This window comes from Salmo trutta, chromosome 15 (assembly GCF_901001165.1).
Source record: "Salmo trutta chromosome 15, fSalTru1.1, whole genome shotgun sequence".
Lineage (NCBI taxonomy): Eukaryota > Metazoa > Chordata > Actinopteri > Salmoniformes > Salmonidae > Salmo > Salmo trutta.
This window is the reverse complement of record NC_042971.1, coordinates 48,536,436-48,549,571: the sequence shown is the minus strand read 5'-3', so window position 1 is coordinate 48,549,571 and position 13,136 is coordinate 48,536,436. Positions and strand designations below refer to the sequence as shown.

The 13,136-nt window shown below is 42.2% G+C and overlaps 1 protein-coding gene across 4 annotated transcripts in view; it reads right to left on the bottom strand.

Moving 5' to 3' along the window:
• Nucleotides 1-13,136, bottom strand: part of LOC115149215 (bone morphogenetic protein receptor type-1B) — a 120,011-nt gene that overhangs the window by 33,757 nt on the left and 73,118 nt on the right. For all 4 annotated transcript variants that reach the window (XM_029691875.1, XM_029691876.1, XM_029691877.1 and 1 more), the window contains one exon: nt 3,224-3,367. The gene's annotated coding sequence lies outside the window, so the exon portion shown is untranslated. The remainder of the gene's footprint in view (nt 1-3,223; nt 3,368-13,136) is intronic.

Below are 13,136 nucleotides of genomic sequence, written 5' to 3'. Positions count from 1 at the left end.
GTTAGTCGACCAACATTTCTTTAGACCAGCAGCCCCCCCCCCCCAATCACTCTAAGACATGTGCTACTGAAATTGTATATGGTTATATTACGTAGGAACAATGGTGCAACACTAATAAAAATATGATTATTTTATAACAGATGCGCTTTCTCCCGTGATGGATAGCGGTCTCTCTCCACAGTTCTGAAACACATCAGTGCGCTGCTGAATTGGCGCCTTCTCATAGACCATGTTGCTACAGTAAGTTAATCAGGATATTGGTGTAGAGAACACCGCTGTGGAGACAGCAGCGGAGTTAGAAGATGAGAAAACAGCCATTGCCTTAATTGGCTAAGAAAAGTGAGGATAGGAAACCCCAACTTAATTAGGTCTATAATCAACAGCCTAACTATTAAATGTGCCTGGCTTTATAAATCATCCATATACTGTATATCTACAGAAATAAGACAGATCCTGCCTCTGTCGCCTGTTTGAGTGTTTGTTTAATAGCCAACTGATTCCATGAGCACCAAGCCTTCTGCGAGCGCCAACCACAACATGTTGGATAAACAACTTTACACATTCGGCTGTTTTTAATAAAGGCTTTATATATATTTTTCAAATTAGAACAGCCTCTCTGGTATTATTTATAATTGATTTAGTGTTGTTTACACGGTTCCAAACTGTCCAAAAGTTATATTTATAATAACCCTCCTTTTTCTTGACCTCCTTATTGTTATTATTGCTATTATTGTTATGATCATCATTATTATAATAATAAGTCATGTCATTATCATTAGTAGGCTTAGTATAGCATCCTTGTATAACCACCATCGAGCTGTAGGCTAAGAGCATTCTGTTTCGTCCTAACTTACTTAGGCCTATATTTATATATATATACTTAGTATAGCATCCTTGTATAACCACCATCGAGCTGTAGGCTAAGAGCATTCTGTTTCGTCCTAACTTACTTAGGCCTATATTTATATATATATACTTAGTATAGCATCCTTGTATAATTATCGTAAACAATAAATAAACCGTTCCATTTTGGAAATTGCATTCACGAATTAATGCGACTGGTTTTAGTATTTGCTGTAATAAAGGCGTTACAAAAAAACCTTACAACAGACTCTCTGGTACGCTTATCATTTATTTTAGTGTTGTTCACATTGTTCCAAACGGTCAGAAAAATGATATTGTAATCTAACGGCACATGTTTGGGACATAATATGACCGCAGTGCTTGCTCCTTACCTTCTGTTTCTTGATCTCCAGTATTTTCCACAACTAGTCAAATTTATTCCACACACCGGGGTGGCAGGTATCCTAGTGGTTAGAGCGTTGCGCCAGTAACCGAAAGGTTGCTAGATCGAATCCTCGAGCTGACAAGGTAAAAATCTGGCGTTCTGCCCCTGAATAAGGCAGTTAACCCACTGTTCCTAGGCCGTCATTGAAAATAAGAATTTGTTCTTAACTGAATTGCCTAGTTAAATAAAGGTTCAATTTAAAAATAAATCTGACTTCCCCTTTACCTTCTGAGCAATGCTGGTGATGAGTATAGATGCTGTTAACTGAATGCTGGTGATGAGTATAGCTGCTGTTAACTGAATGCTGGTGATGAGTATAGCTGCTGTTAACTGAATGCTGGTGATGAGTATAGCTGCTGTTAACTGAATGCTGGTGACGAGTATAGCTGCTGTTAACTGAATGCTGGTGATGAGTATAGCTGCTGTTAACTGAATGCTGGTGACGAGTATAGCTGCTGTTAACTGAATGCTGGTGATGAGTATAGCTACTGTTAACTGAATGCTGGTGATGAATATAGCTGTTGTTAACTGAATGCTGGTGATGAGTATAGCTGCTGTTAACTGAATGCTGGTGATGAGTATAGATGATGTTAACTAAATGCTGGTGATGAGTATAGCTGCTGTTAACTGAATGCTGGTGATGAGTATAGCTGCTGTTAACTGAATGATGGTGATGAGTATAGCTGCTGTTAACTGAATGCTGGTGATGAGTATAGCTGCTGTTAACTAAATGCTGGTGATGAGTATAGCTGCTGTTAACTGAATGCTGGTGATGAGTATAGCTGCTGTTAACTGAATGCTGGTGATGAGTATAGCTGCTGTTAACTAAATGCTGGTGATGAGTATAGCTGCTGTTAACTGAATGCTGGTGATGAGTATAGCTGCTGTTAACTGAATGCTGGTGATGAGTATAGCTGCTGTTAACTAAATGCTGGTGATGAGTATAGATGCTGTTAACTGAATGCTGGTGATGAGTATAGCTGCTGTTAACTAAATGCTGGTGATGAGTATAGCTGCTGTTAACTAAATTCTGGTGATGAGTATAGCTGCTGTTAACTGAATGCTGGTGATGAGTATAGCTGTTGTTAACTGAATGCTGGTGACGAGTATAGCTGCTGTTAACTGAATGCTGGTGATGAGTATAGCTGCTGTTAACTGAATGCTGGTGATGAGTATAGATGCTGATAACTAAATTCTGGTGATGAGTATAGCTGCTGTTAACTGAATGCTGGTGATGAGTATAGATGCTGATAACTAAATTCTGGTGATGAGTATAGCTGCTGTTAACTGAATGCTGGTGATGAGTATAGCTGTTGTTAACTGAATGCTGGTGATGAGTATAGCTGCTGTTAACTGAATGCTGGTGATGAGTATAGCTGCTGTTAACTGAATGCTGGTGATGAGTATGGCTGCTGTTAACTAAATGCTGGTGATGAGTATAGCTGCTGTTAACTGAATGCTGGTGATGAGTATAGCTGCTGTTAACTGAATGCTGGTGATGAATATAGTTGCTGTTAACTGAATGCTGGTGATGAGTATAGCTGCTGTTAACTGAATGCTGGTGATGAGTATAGCTGTTGTTAACTGAATGCTGGTGATGAGTATAGCTGCTGTTAACTGAATGCTGGTGATGAGTATGGCTGCTGTTAACTAAATGCTGGTGATGAGTATAGCTGCTGTTAACTAAATGCTGGTGATGAGTATAGCTGCTGTTAACTGAATGCTGGTGATGAGTATAGCTGCTGTTAACTGAATGCTGGTGATGAGTATAGCTGCTGTTAACTGAATGCTGGTGATGAGTATAGCTGCTGTTAACTAAATGCTGGTGATGAGTATAGCTGCTGTTAACTGAATGCTGGTGATGAGTATAGCTGCTGTTAACTGAATGCTGGTGATGAGTATAGCTGCTGTTAAAGTGTAGAGGGCGTTACTCACAGGCGATGACGACGTGTGCCTTGCGGCTCTTGGTGGTCCCTGCAGAGCTCCAGGCTACACACTGACACCAGAAGTCCTCCGGTCCAAACAGCTCCTCTACTTGCTGCCGTGTGATCTCAATACTGGCCTCTCGCACCACCAAGCCTGCGGAGTGGAGAGAGAAGAAAGTCAGTACACAGGCTCGATACAGAAGCAGAACCAACACTAGCCTTGGGCAGAGAGACGGGACATTCAAAACACAGAGCCAAAGCCATTTGAGGGAAATTATAGCTTGATAAAGTTAAATGAATGTTGTTCTCCCTGGCACCGGCCCTGGGGAGAGAGGAATGGATATCAGTCTAACATGTTGCCAGCAGCACAGTCTATAGCTTCATTGAGAGGATGTCAATGCTAACCTCTCACACCTGGGAAAGGAAATTAGAGAAGATACACTATATATACAAAGGTATGTGGACACCCCTTCAAATTAGTGTATTCGGCTATTTCAGCCACCCCCGTTGCTGACAGGTGTATAAAATCGAGCACACAGCCATGCAATCTCCATAGACAAACATCGGCAGTAGAATGGCCTGTACTGAAGAGGTCAGTGACTTTCCAACGTGGCACTGTCATAGGATGCCACTTTCCAACAAGTCAGTTTGTCAAATTTCTGTCTTCTAGAGCTGCCCCAGTCAACTGTAAGTCCTGTTATTGTGAAGTGGAAACCTCTAGGAGCAACAACGGCTCAGACGTGAAGTGGTAGGCCACACAAGCTCACAGAACAGGACCGCCAAGTGCTGAAGCTAGTAGAATGCATAGTGCCAACTGTAAAGTTTGGTGAGGAGGAATAATGGTTTAGGGCTGTTTTCATGGTTCGGGCTGGGCCCCTTAGTTCCAGTGAAGGGAAATCTTAAAGCTACAGCATACAATGTCATTCTAGATGATTCTGTGCTTCCAAATTCGTGGCAACAGTTTGGGGAAGGCCATTTCCTGTTCCATATATAAATACCCATTACAATGATAATACTTCTTTTGTGTTTTACCCCGTTTCTCCACAATTTCGATCTTGTCTCATCGCTGCAACTCCCCCAATGGGCTCGGGAGGCGAAGGTTGAGTCATGCATCCTCCGAAACCAGTAAACATTCCCCCATTTTGTGATTATTTGTCACATCCTCTGCATCCATTTTGCTGTCACATGTGTTACGGTGTTCAGAGTTTGTTATAACCAATTTTGTGATGTGATTATGATATGCTATAGGATAGGCCCTATTGTAAAGCGAGCAAGATTTGAGGGAATAGGGAATGTTTTCCTAAACAAATGAGGGATTTCGGGAAACAGAACTTTTCAATCAGAAATGGCTATATTTATGTTGCGGCTTCAGCAATACGGACAGCGCGATTTAAACGAATAGGATGTGTCTATATATGGAAAAATACATGTTTGAACATTTCAACCAATCAATTGGTTGAAAGAACAGACAACACTCAGTCGACCAATATTTTTTCAGTTGGGGACAGCCCTAAATACAATTCACTAAACTGCTTTTGGGAAGGAAATTTAAACCGCTATGTCATGTATCATTTAGAAAGGACACCTGCATGCAAATATTCACAACGCAAGTCAGTAATTACAGTGATTGAGTGTACCTACATGTACATATTACCTCAATTACTGCGACTAACCTGTGCCCCCGCACAGTGACTCTGTACCAGTACACACTGTATATTTTATTGTTGCTCTTTAATTATTTGTTATTTATCTATTTTTTATTAATTGTTTACTTCAGTTTATTTAGTAAATACTTTCTTAACACTTGTTTTTTCTTAAAACTGCAATGTTGGTTAAGGGCTTGTAAGTAAGCATTTCACTGTAATGTCTACACCTGTTGTATTTGGCGCATGTGACAAATAAAATTTGATTTGATTGATATATGATTCAAACTAAAAAACATGAAGATGATCTGTTCTCGATTAAAGTAGCACAATGTGTATCTATGTGTCAGTTTATTGCATAATTGCATAAGAAAACCCATGCAGAGACATAAGTTATAATTAAGTCTAAGGTGCAGTGGGTGTTGACTGACTGACAGACAAGGGCCCGGGCCCACACACTTCCTGTGAGCTGAATGCCTGCAGTCCAACACTGGGCTGTATAAATGTCATGACGTTGGTTGGTGATGCTCGTAAACATCTCACCTGCACACACACACACACACACACACACACACACACACACACACACACACACACACACACACACTGATCCGGGCCAGGCAAGTTCCCTACACAGAGCTTACATTACTGAATGTTTCCATTATAAACACTGAGAAAACAAACAAGGCCAACATTTCACATCTGAATAAGCATTCATAAAACCTACTCAAAGGTAGAGGATGTAGGACGTTATTTCAGACACTTCTCAACAATGCAAGAAGGCACAAGGTAAACCCTGGTATTAGACTATGTTGTAACTGCTAATTGAGTTATAGGTCCTACACCGGTATGGAATGGGTTACAGCCCAACCATAAAGAAAGACCCTGGGAGACTGGGAGGAAGAAATTGGTGTGTTTCTTTGTATTAATCTGTGAAATTTCTCTGTAGCTAAAACAATAGCTGGAATAATTACAGTTTGGCAGCAGCATTTATAAAACATGAACCGTACAGTCTATTGGGTGACGAGACAGATTTCCTCTGCTGCCCAGGGGAAGAGGCTGGACGACACTCTTAAAGGGCTTCTGTAGACAGTGGTGTAAGAGGGCCATCCTACCTGCAGCTGTAAAGCCCATCCGGCATGGCCCAGACTACTGTGAATTATGACATGTCTACGTCTCAGGGCACTTTTACTACACAGACACTTAGATTTTAGTTGACTGTGTTTCTTAAATATCCCTAATTGGTTGATAGACACGTCTACAGAAAACATAGAAAGCCTGTGTAAACGTTCTCTCTATTGAAAAACAGTGATATGGTACATTTTTCCATTGACATTGTTGTAAAGTAAGAGTCTGAAGTGTTATAAATTATACATGGAAGAATAACATATTATTCCATAATTTGGTTTCCATTTGTTTATTGGCCCATTTGTTCAGGAGGAATGTGTTGGTTGTTCTAAGACAGGGGGAAGGAAGAAAGGAGGTGGAAAGCGAGAGAACAGTGGATGGAAAGGGGAAGTTATTTCACGTCAGGCTGACAGTAGTGAGATTCCGTAGCAAACACTGACTCAGGACATTCCTCAGAACGAGCTGTCAACCAGCCTCATTTCGCAATTATGAAATGTTGCTTTCTGTCAAGCCCTGAAGCATAGTCTAGTGGCGTATGTGACTGAACTGAACAAATATGTCACACCCAGAAAGTGAGTCCTTTTTACTGGTCCACCCACAAGTGCTCTAAATAAAAAAAAGCACGTTGAGACGGCAAATTATCTCAGGTCAAATGTAACTCGGCGCTCTCGAATTACCTCTAAAATGTCCAATTATTTATATTGAGTGGATACTCCTCTACCCAGAAACTGACAAAACAATAAAAACAATATGTGGGGCCTGGGTAGTGTTAACAAAAATCCGGAAGCTATTCATGCCCCCAATCTTCATATCTCTGCTTGCTGCAGCATTGAGCTCCAGTGAAAGGCCTGTTATTCTAGTAGAGTACGGGCCTATGCACTGCACCTATTTAACAACAGTGCACCTGAATCACACCTGCTCCTTACGTTCCACACATGGACACCTTCGTTACTAAACAGCCACACAACCCTGGTGATGTTTGGCCTCTCACTGCAGAGAAGGTGCTCCAAAGAATGAAAGGTTTCTTGTGGTTTTCCATGGCCAGGGCAGGCAACCCCAGGCACTGGCCAAGAACAGCAGAAATCTCTCTCTCGCTCTCTTTCACTCCACCTCTTGCTTTCCCTCTCTCCGTCAGTGTGTTCTGCTCACAGAGCCTAGTCTTGCCTGCCTGTAGCCGGATTCTTTCCAATGAGAGGGCTACCTTGTTTGTGTCAACAGCAGGCTTGCCATCAGTTTCCCCTCTCCTGTAGCCACGCTCTTATTCAATCATTGAACACCTGATAATTTCCTTCTGGCGCATTCTCTAATATATGTAAGGCAGGGGACATGTGAAATTGTATTTTCACATAGTGAAATTGTATTTTTACCCCCCCAGTTTTATCATTGGAATGTGATGGGAAAAAAGGCAACCATGTGCTTTAGGACCATGTGGACGCCTCCGAGCGGTCGGGTAGGCTGTTTGGAGTGTTTATCAGACTGGATAAAATATACACTACCGTTCACAAGTTTGGGGTCACGTAGAAATGTCCTTGTTTTTGAAGGAAAAACAATTTTTTTGTCCATTAAAATAACATCAAATTGATCAGAAATACAGTGTAGACATTGTTAATGTTGTAAATGACAATTGTAGCTGGAAACGTCTGATTTTTAATGGAAAATCTACATAAGCGTACAGAGGCCCTTTATCAGCAACCATCAGTCCTGTGTTCCAACGGCACGTTGTGTTAGCTAATCCAAGTTTATCACTTTAAAAGGCTAATTGATCATTAGAAAACCCTTTTGCAATTATGTTAGCACAGCTGAAAACTGTTGTTCTGATTAAAGAAGCAATAAAACTGGCCTTGTTTAGACTAGTTGAGTATCTGGAGCATCAGCATTTGTGGGTTCGATTACAGGCACAAAATGGCTAGAAACAAAGAACTTTCTTCTGAAACTCGTCAGTCAAATACTTGTTCTGAGAAATGAAGAACTTGCAAAGAAACTGAAGATCTCGTACAACGCTGTGTACTACTCCCTTCACAGAACAGCGCAAACTGTCTCTCACCAGAATAGAAAGAGGAGTGGGAGGCCCCAGTGCACAACTGAGCAAGAGGACAAGTACAGTTTCTAGTTTGAGAAACAGACGCCTCACAAGTCCTCAACTGGAAGCTTCATTAAATAGTACCCGCAAAACACCATTCTCAACGTCAACAGTGAAGCGGCCTGCCAGGAAGTCCAGGATCCAGTTGCAGAGGGAGGTGTTTGGTCCCAGGGTCCTTAGCTTAGTGATGTAAGCAGGAACTAGGAGGATAGAATTATGGTCAGATTTGCTTATGGCGGTATACAGCTCATTGAGTGTGGTCTTAGTGCCAGCATCGGTCTGTTGAAGGCTGAGCTGTAGTCAAAGAATAGCATTCTCACATAGGTGTTCCTTTTGTCCAGGTGGGGAAAGGGCAGTGTGGAGTGCAATAGAGATTGCATCATCTGTGGATCTGTTGGGGTGGTATGCAAATTGAAGTGGGTCTAGAGTTTCTGGGATAATGGTGTTGATGTGAGCTACAGATGTGAGTGATACGGGTCGGTAGTCATTTTGGCAGGTTACCTTAGTGTTCTTGGCCACAGGGACTATGATGGTCTGCTTGAAACATGTTGGTATTACAGACTCAGACAGGGAGAGGTTGAAAATGTCAGTGAAGACACTTGTCAGTTGGTCAGCGCATGCTCGGAGTACACACCCTGGTAATCTGTCTGGCCCTGCGGCCTTATGAATGTTAATCTGTTTAAAGGTCTTACTCACATCGGCTGCAGAGAGCGTGATCACACAGTTGTCCAGAACAGCTGGTGCTCTCATGCATGTTTCAGTGTTACTAGCCTCAAAGAGAGAACAGAAGTAATTTAGCTCGTGTCACTGGTCAACTCTCGGCTGTGCTTCTCTTTGTAGTCTGTAATAGTATGCAAGCCCTGCCACATCCAACGAGCGTCGGAGCCGGTGTTGTACGATGCGATCTTAGTCCTGTATGCTTTGCCTGTTTGATGGTTCGTCAGAGGGCATAGCAGGATTTCTTATAAGCTTTCGGGTTAGAGTCCCGCTCCTTGAAAGCGGCAGCTCTACCCTTTAGCTCAGTGCGAATGTTGCCTGTAATCCATGGCTTCTGGTTGGGGAATGTACGTACAGTCACTGTGGGGACAACGTCATCGATGCACTTATTGATGAAGCCAGTGACTGATGTGGTGTACTCCTCAATGCCGTCGGAAGAATCCCGGAACATATTCCGGTCTGTGCTCGCAAAACAGTCATGTAGCTTAGCATCTGCTTCATCTTGACAGAGTCACTGGTGCTTCCTGCTTTAATTTTAGCTTGTAAGCAGGAACCAGGAGGATAGAATTATGGTCAGATTTGCTTATGGCGGTATACAGCTCATTGAGTGTGGTCTTAGTGCCAGCATCGGTCTGTGGTGGTATGTAGACAACTACGAAAAATACAGATGAAATCACAGGGTAAATCGTGTAGTCTACAGCTTACCATGAGATACTCTACATCATGCGAGCAAAACCTCGAGACTTCCTTAGATATCGTGCACCAGCTGTTGTTTACAAATATACATAGACCGCCACCCCTTCCTGCCGATACAGTGTATTACCCGCCAGCTGTATGTTATTCATGTCATCGTTCAGTCACAACTCGGTGAAACATAAGATATTACAGTTTTTAATGTCCCATTGGTAGGATATACGTGCTTTTAGTTTGTCCAATTTATTATATGGATCCTCACAAGGCACCCCGATCTCCTTCCGCGAACTCTTTTCCGTCTCTTTCTCCTGCGAATGACGGGGATGCGGGCCTGTTCGGGTGTTTGGAGTAAATCCCTCTCGTCCGACTGATTAAAGAGAAATTCTTTGTCCAGTTGAAGGTGAGAAATCACTGTTCTGATTTCCAGAAGCTCTTTTCGGTCATAAGAGACGGTAGCAGCAACATTATGTACAAAATAAGTTACAAACGACGCAAAAAATCTAGACAAAATAGCACGGTTGGTTAAGAGCCCATAAAATGGGAGCCATCTTCTCTGGCGCCATCTTCCACTTACTATACATCTTTTCTCCCATCACTACTGAATAGCAGTTCGACTATATCAGCACTACAAATGCAGAATGTTCACAAAAAGTTGATAAAGATTTTGCGGCACCATGCAAGCTGCGCCGCAGTACGCTGCAACTTTTAAAGGAGGAACCACTGTAATAGCCCTAGTGTTCACCATAGATCAAGATAACAAATGTGAGTGGCTGTAGCCTTAGCGTATATGAAGCAGTGCTAATGGTTTCTTTATTTAATTTTACCTTTATTTAACCAGGAAAAGCCCATTGAGACCCAGAGTCTCTTTTTCAAGGGAGACCTGGCCAAGAAAGCAGCAACAATCAGTACATTACAGAATTAAAATATACAACAATACAACAACATGATCCAGACTAAAAAAATAAATTTACACTCCTCTGTAACAGTCTCCCATCAACATGTTAATTCCTTCAGTGGCACTAACATACAGTTGAAGTTGGAAGTTTACATACTTAGGTTGGAGTCATTAAAACTTGTTTTTCAACCACTCCACACATTTCTTGTTAACAAACTGTAGTTTTGGCAAGTCGGTTAGGACATCTACTTTGTGCATGACACAAGTACATTTTTCAACAATTGTTCACAGACAGATTATTTCACTTATAATTCACTGTATCACAATTCCAGTGGGCCAGAAGTTTACATACACTAAGTTGATTGTGCCTTTAAACAGTTTGAACATTTCAGAAAATTATGTCATGGCTTTAGAAGATGCTGGAGGAAACAGGTACAAAAGTATCTATATCCACAGTAAAACGAGTCCTATATCGACATAACCTGAAAGGCCACTCAGGAAGAAGCCACTGCTCCAAAACTGCCATAAAAACAGCCAGACTACGGTTTGCAACTGCACATGGGGACAAACTTTTTGGAGAAATATCCTCTGGTCTGATGAAACAAAAATAGAACTGTTCGGCCATAATGACCATTGTTATGTTTGGAGGAAAAAGGGGGAGGCTTGCAAGCCGAAGAACACCATCCCAACCGTGAAGCACCATCCCAACTGGGGGTGTCAGCATCATGTTGTGGAGGTGCTTTGCTGCAGGAGGGACTGGTGCACTTCACAAATTAGATGGCATCATGAGGCAGGAAAATTATGTGGATATATTTAAGCAACATCTCAAGACATGAGTCAGGAAGTTAAAGCGTGGTCGCAAATGGGTCTTCCAAATGGACAATGACCCCAAGCATATTTCCAAAGTTGTGGTAAAATGGCTTAAGGACAACAAAGTCAAGGTATTGGAGTGGCCATCTCAAAGCCCTGACCTCAATCCTATAGAAAATGTGTGGGCAGAACTGAACAAGCGTGTACGAGCAAGGAGGCTTACAAACCTGACTGAGTTACACCAGCTCTGTTAGGAGGAATGGGCCAAAATTCTCCCAACTTATTGTGGGAAGGCTGTGGAAGGCTACCCGCAACGTTTGACTCAAGTTAAACAATTTAAAGGCAATGCTACCAAATACTAATTGAGTGTATGTAAACTTCTGAACCACTGGGAACGTGATAAAAGAAGTACAAGCTGAAATAAATCATTCTCTCTACTATTATTCTGACATTTCACATTCTTAAAATAAAGTGGTGATCCTAACTGACCTAAGACAGGGAATTTTTACTAGGATTAAATGTCAGGAATTGTGAAAAACTGAGTTTAAATGTATTTGGTTAAGGTGTATGTAAACTTCCGACTTTAACTGTATCTAGATGAAGCATGGATTGTAGACTATTCAATGCCTCTGGTGCACAAGACGAGACGGCAGTCTTGCCTTATACTGTACATGTCCTGGGGACTTTAAGTAGCAACCACCTACTGTAGCAGACCGGGTTTGGTAACTGCTGGTGGTGAAGACTACAGAGGTAAAGAGTTTACCCAAAAGGGCTTGGTAGATGAACACATACAAATGCAGCTTTCAGCGCATATAAAGTGAGGTCCAACCCACCATTTGGTACAAGATGCAATGATGGGTGATTGCATTTGCAATAAAGCTCAAGGATGCATGATAAACAGAGTCCAGTCTCTGTAAGACAGAGGAGGCTGCATGCATATACAACAAGTCACCATAATCAATTACAGAGAGATAGGTGGCCTGAACAAGCTTATTTCTAGCCATAACCAGGAAGCAAGCCTTATTACGAAAATAAAATCCCAACTTGTCATCCAACCATATACCTAGGTATTTGTAGGATGACACTTTTTCAACGGATAAGCCACCAGATGTGACAATGCTAACCTTCCCTGAGTGTGAGCTCTGGTAAAGTTCATGCATTTAGTTTGTTGTTCATTCAAGACCAGTTTGAGACCTACAGTGACTGAAAAGCAGTCTGGAACTCTTCAACAGCCTGAACCAGAAAAAGAGCACATGAATATATGACTTTATCATCTGCATATAGATGCAACTTTGCTGGTTGCATCCCATTTCCCAAATCATGAATACAAATTGAGAACAACGGGCCTCCCGAGTGGCGCAGCGGTCTAAGGCACTGCATCGCATGCAGACCCGGGTTCATTTCCCACGCTGTGCCACAACTGGCCGTGGCCAGGAGTCCCATAGGACGGTGTACAATTGGCCCAGCGTCGTCAGGGTTAGGGGAGGGTTTGGCCGGTGGTACTTTACTTGGTTCATCGCACTCTAGTGACTCCCTGTGGTGTGCCTGCGGGGTGACCACGTCGGCAGTTGAACAGTGTTTCCTCCGATACATTGGTGCGGCTGGCTTCCGAGTTAAGCTGGTGGGTGTCAAGGAGTGCAATTAGGTGGGTAATTTTTTCAGAGGACGCATGACTCCACCTTCGCCTCTCCCGAACCCGTTGGGGAGTTGCAGTGATGAGACAACAGAAAAAATAAAAATAAATGAACACAAGAGCTAAAATGGAACCCTGGGGCACATCTCTATTAATCTCCAGAAAGCTAGACTTGGGATTTTCAGCATATACACATTGTGTTCGGTCAGAAAGATGGTTCCTAAACCAATGTACTGCCCCTTCACTGAGACTAATGTTACTGAGTCTAGCTAGCAACAATTCATAGTCAACTGAATCAAATGCCTTTGATAAATCAACAAACAG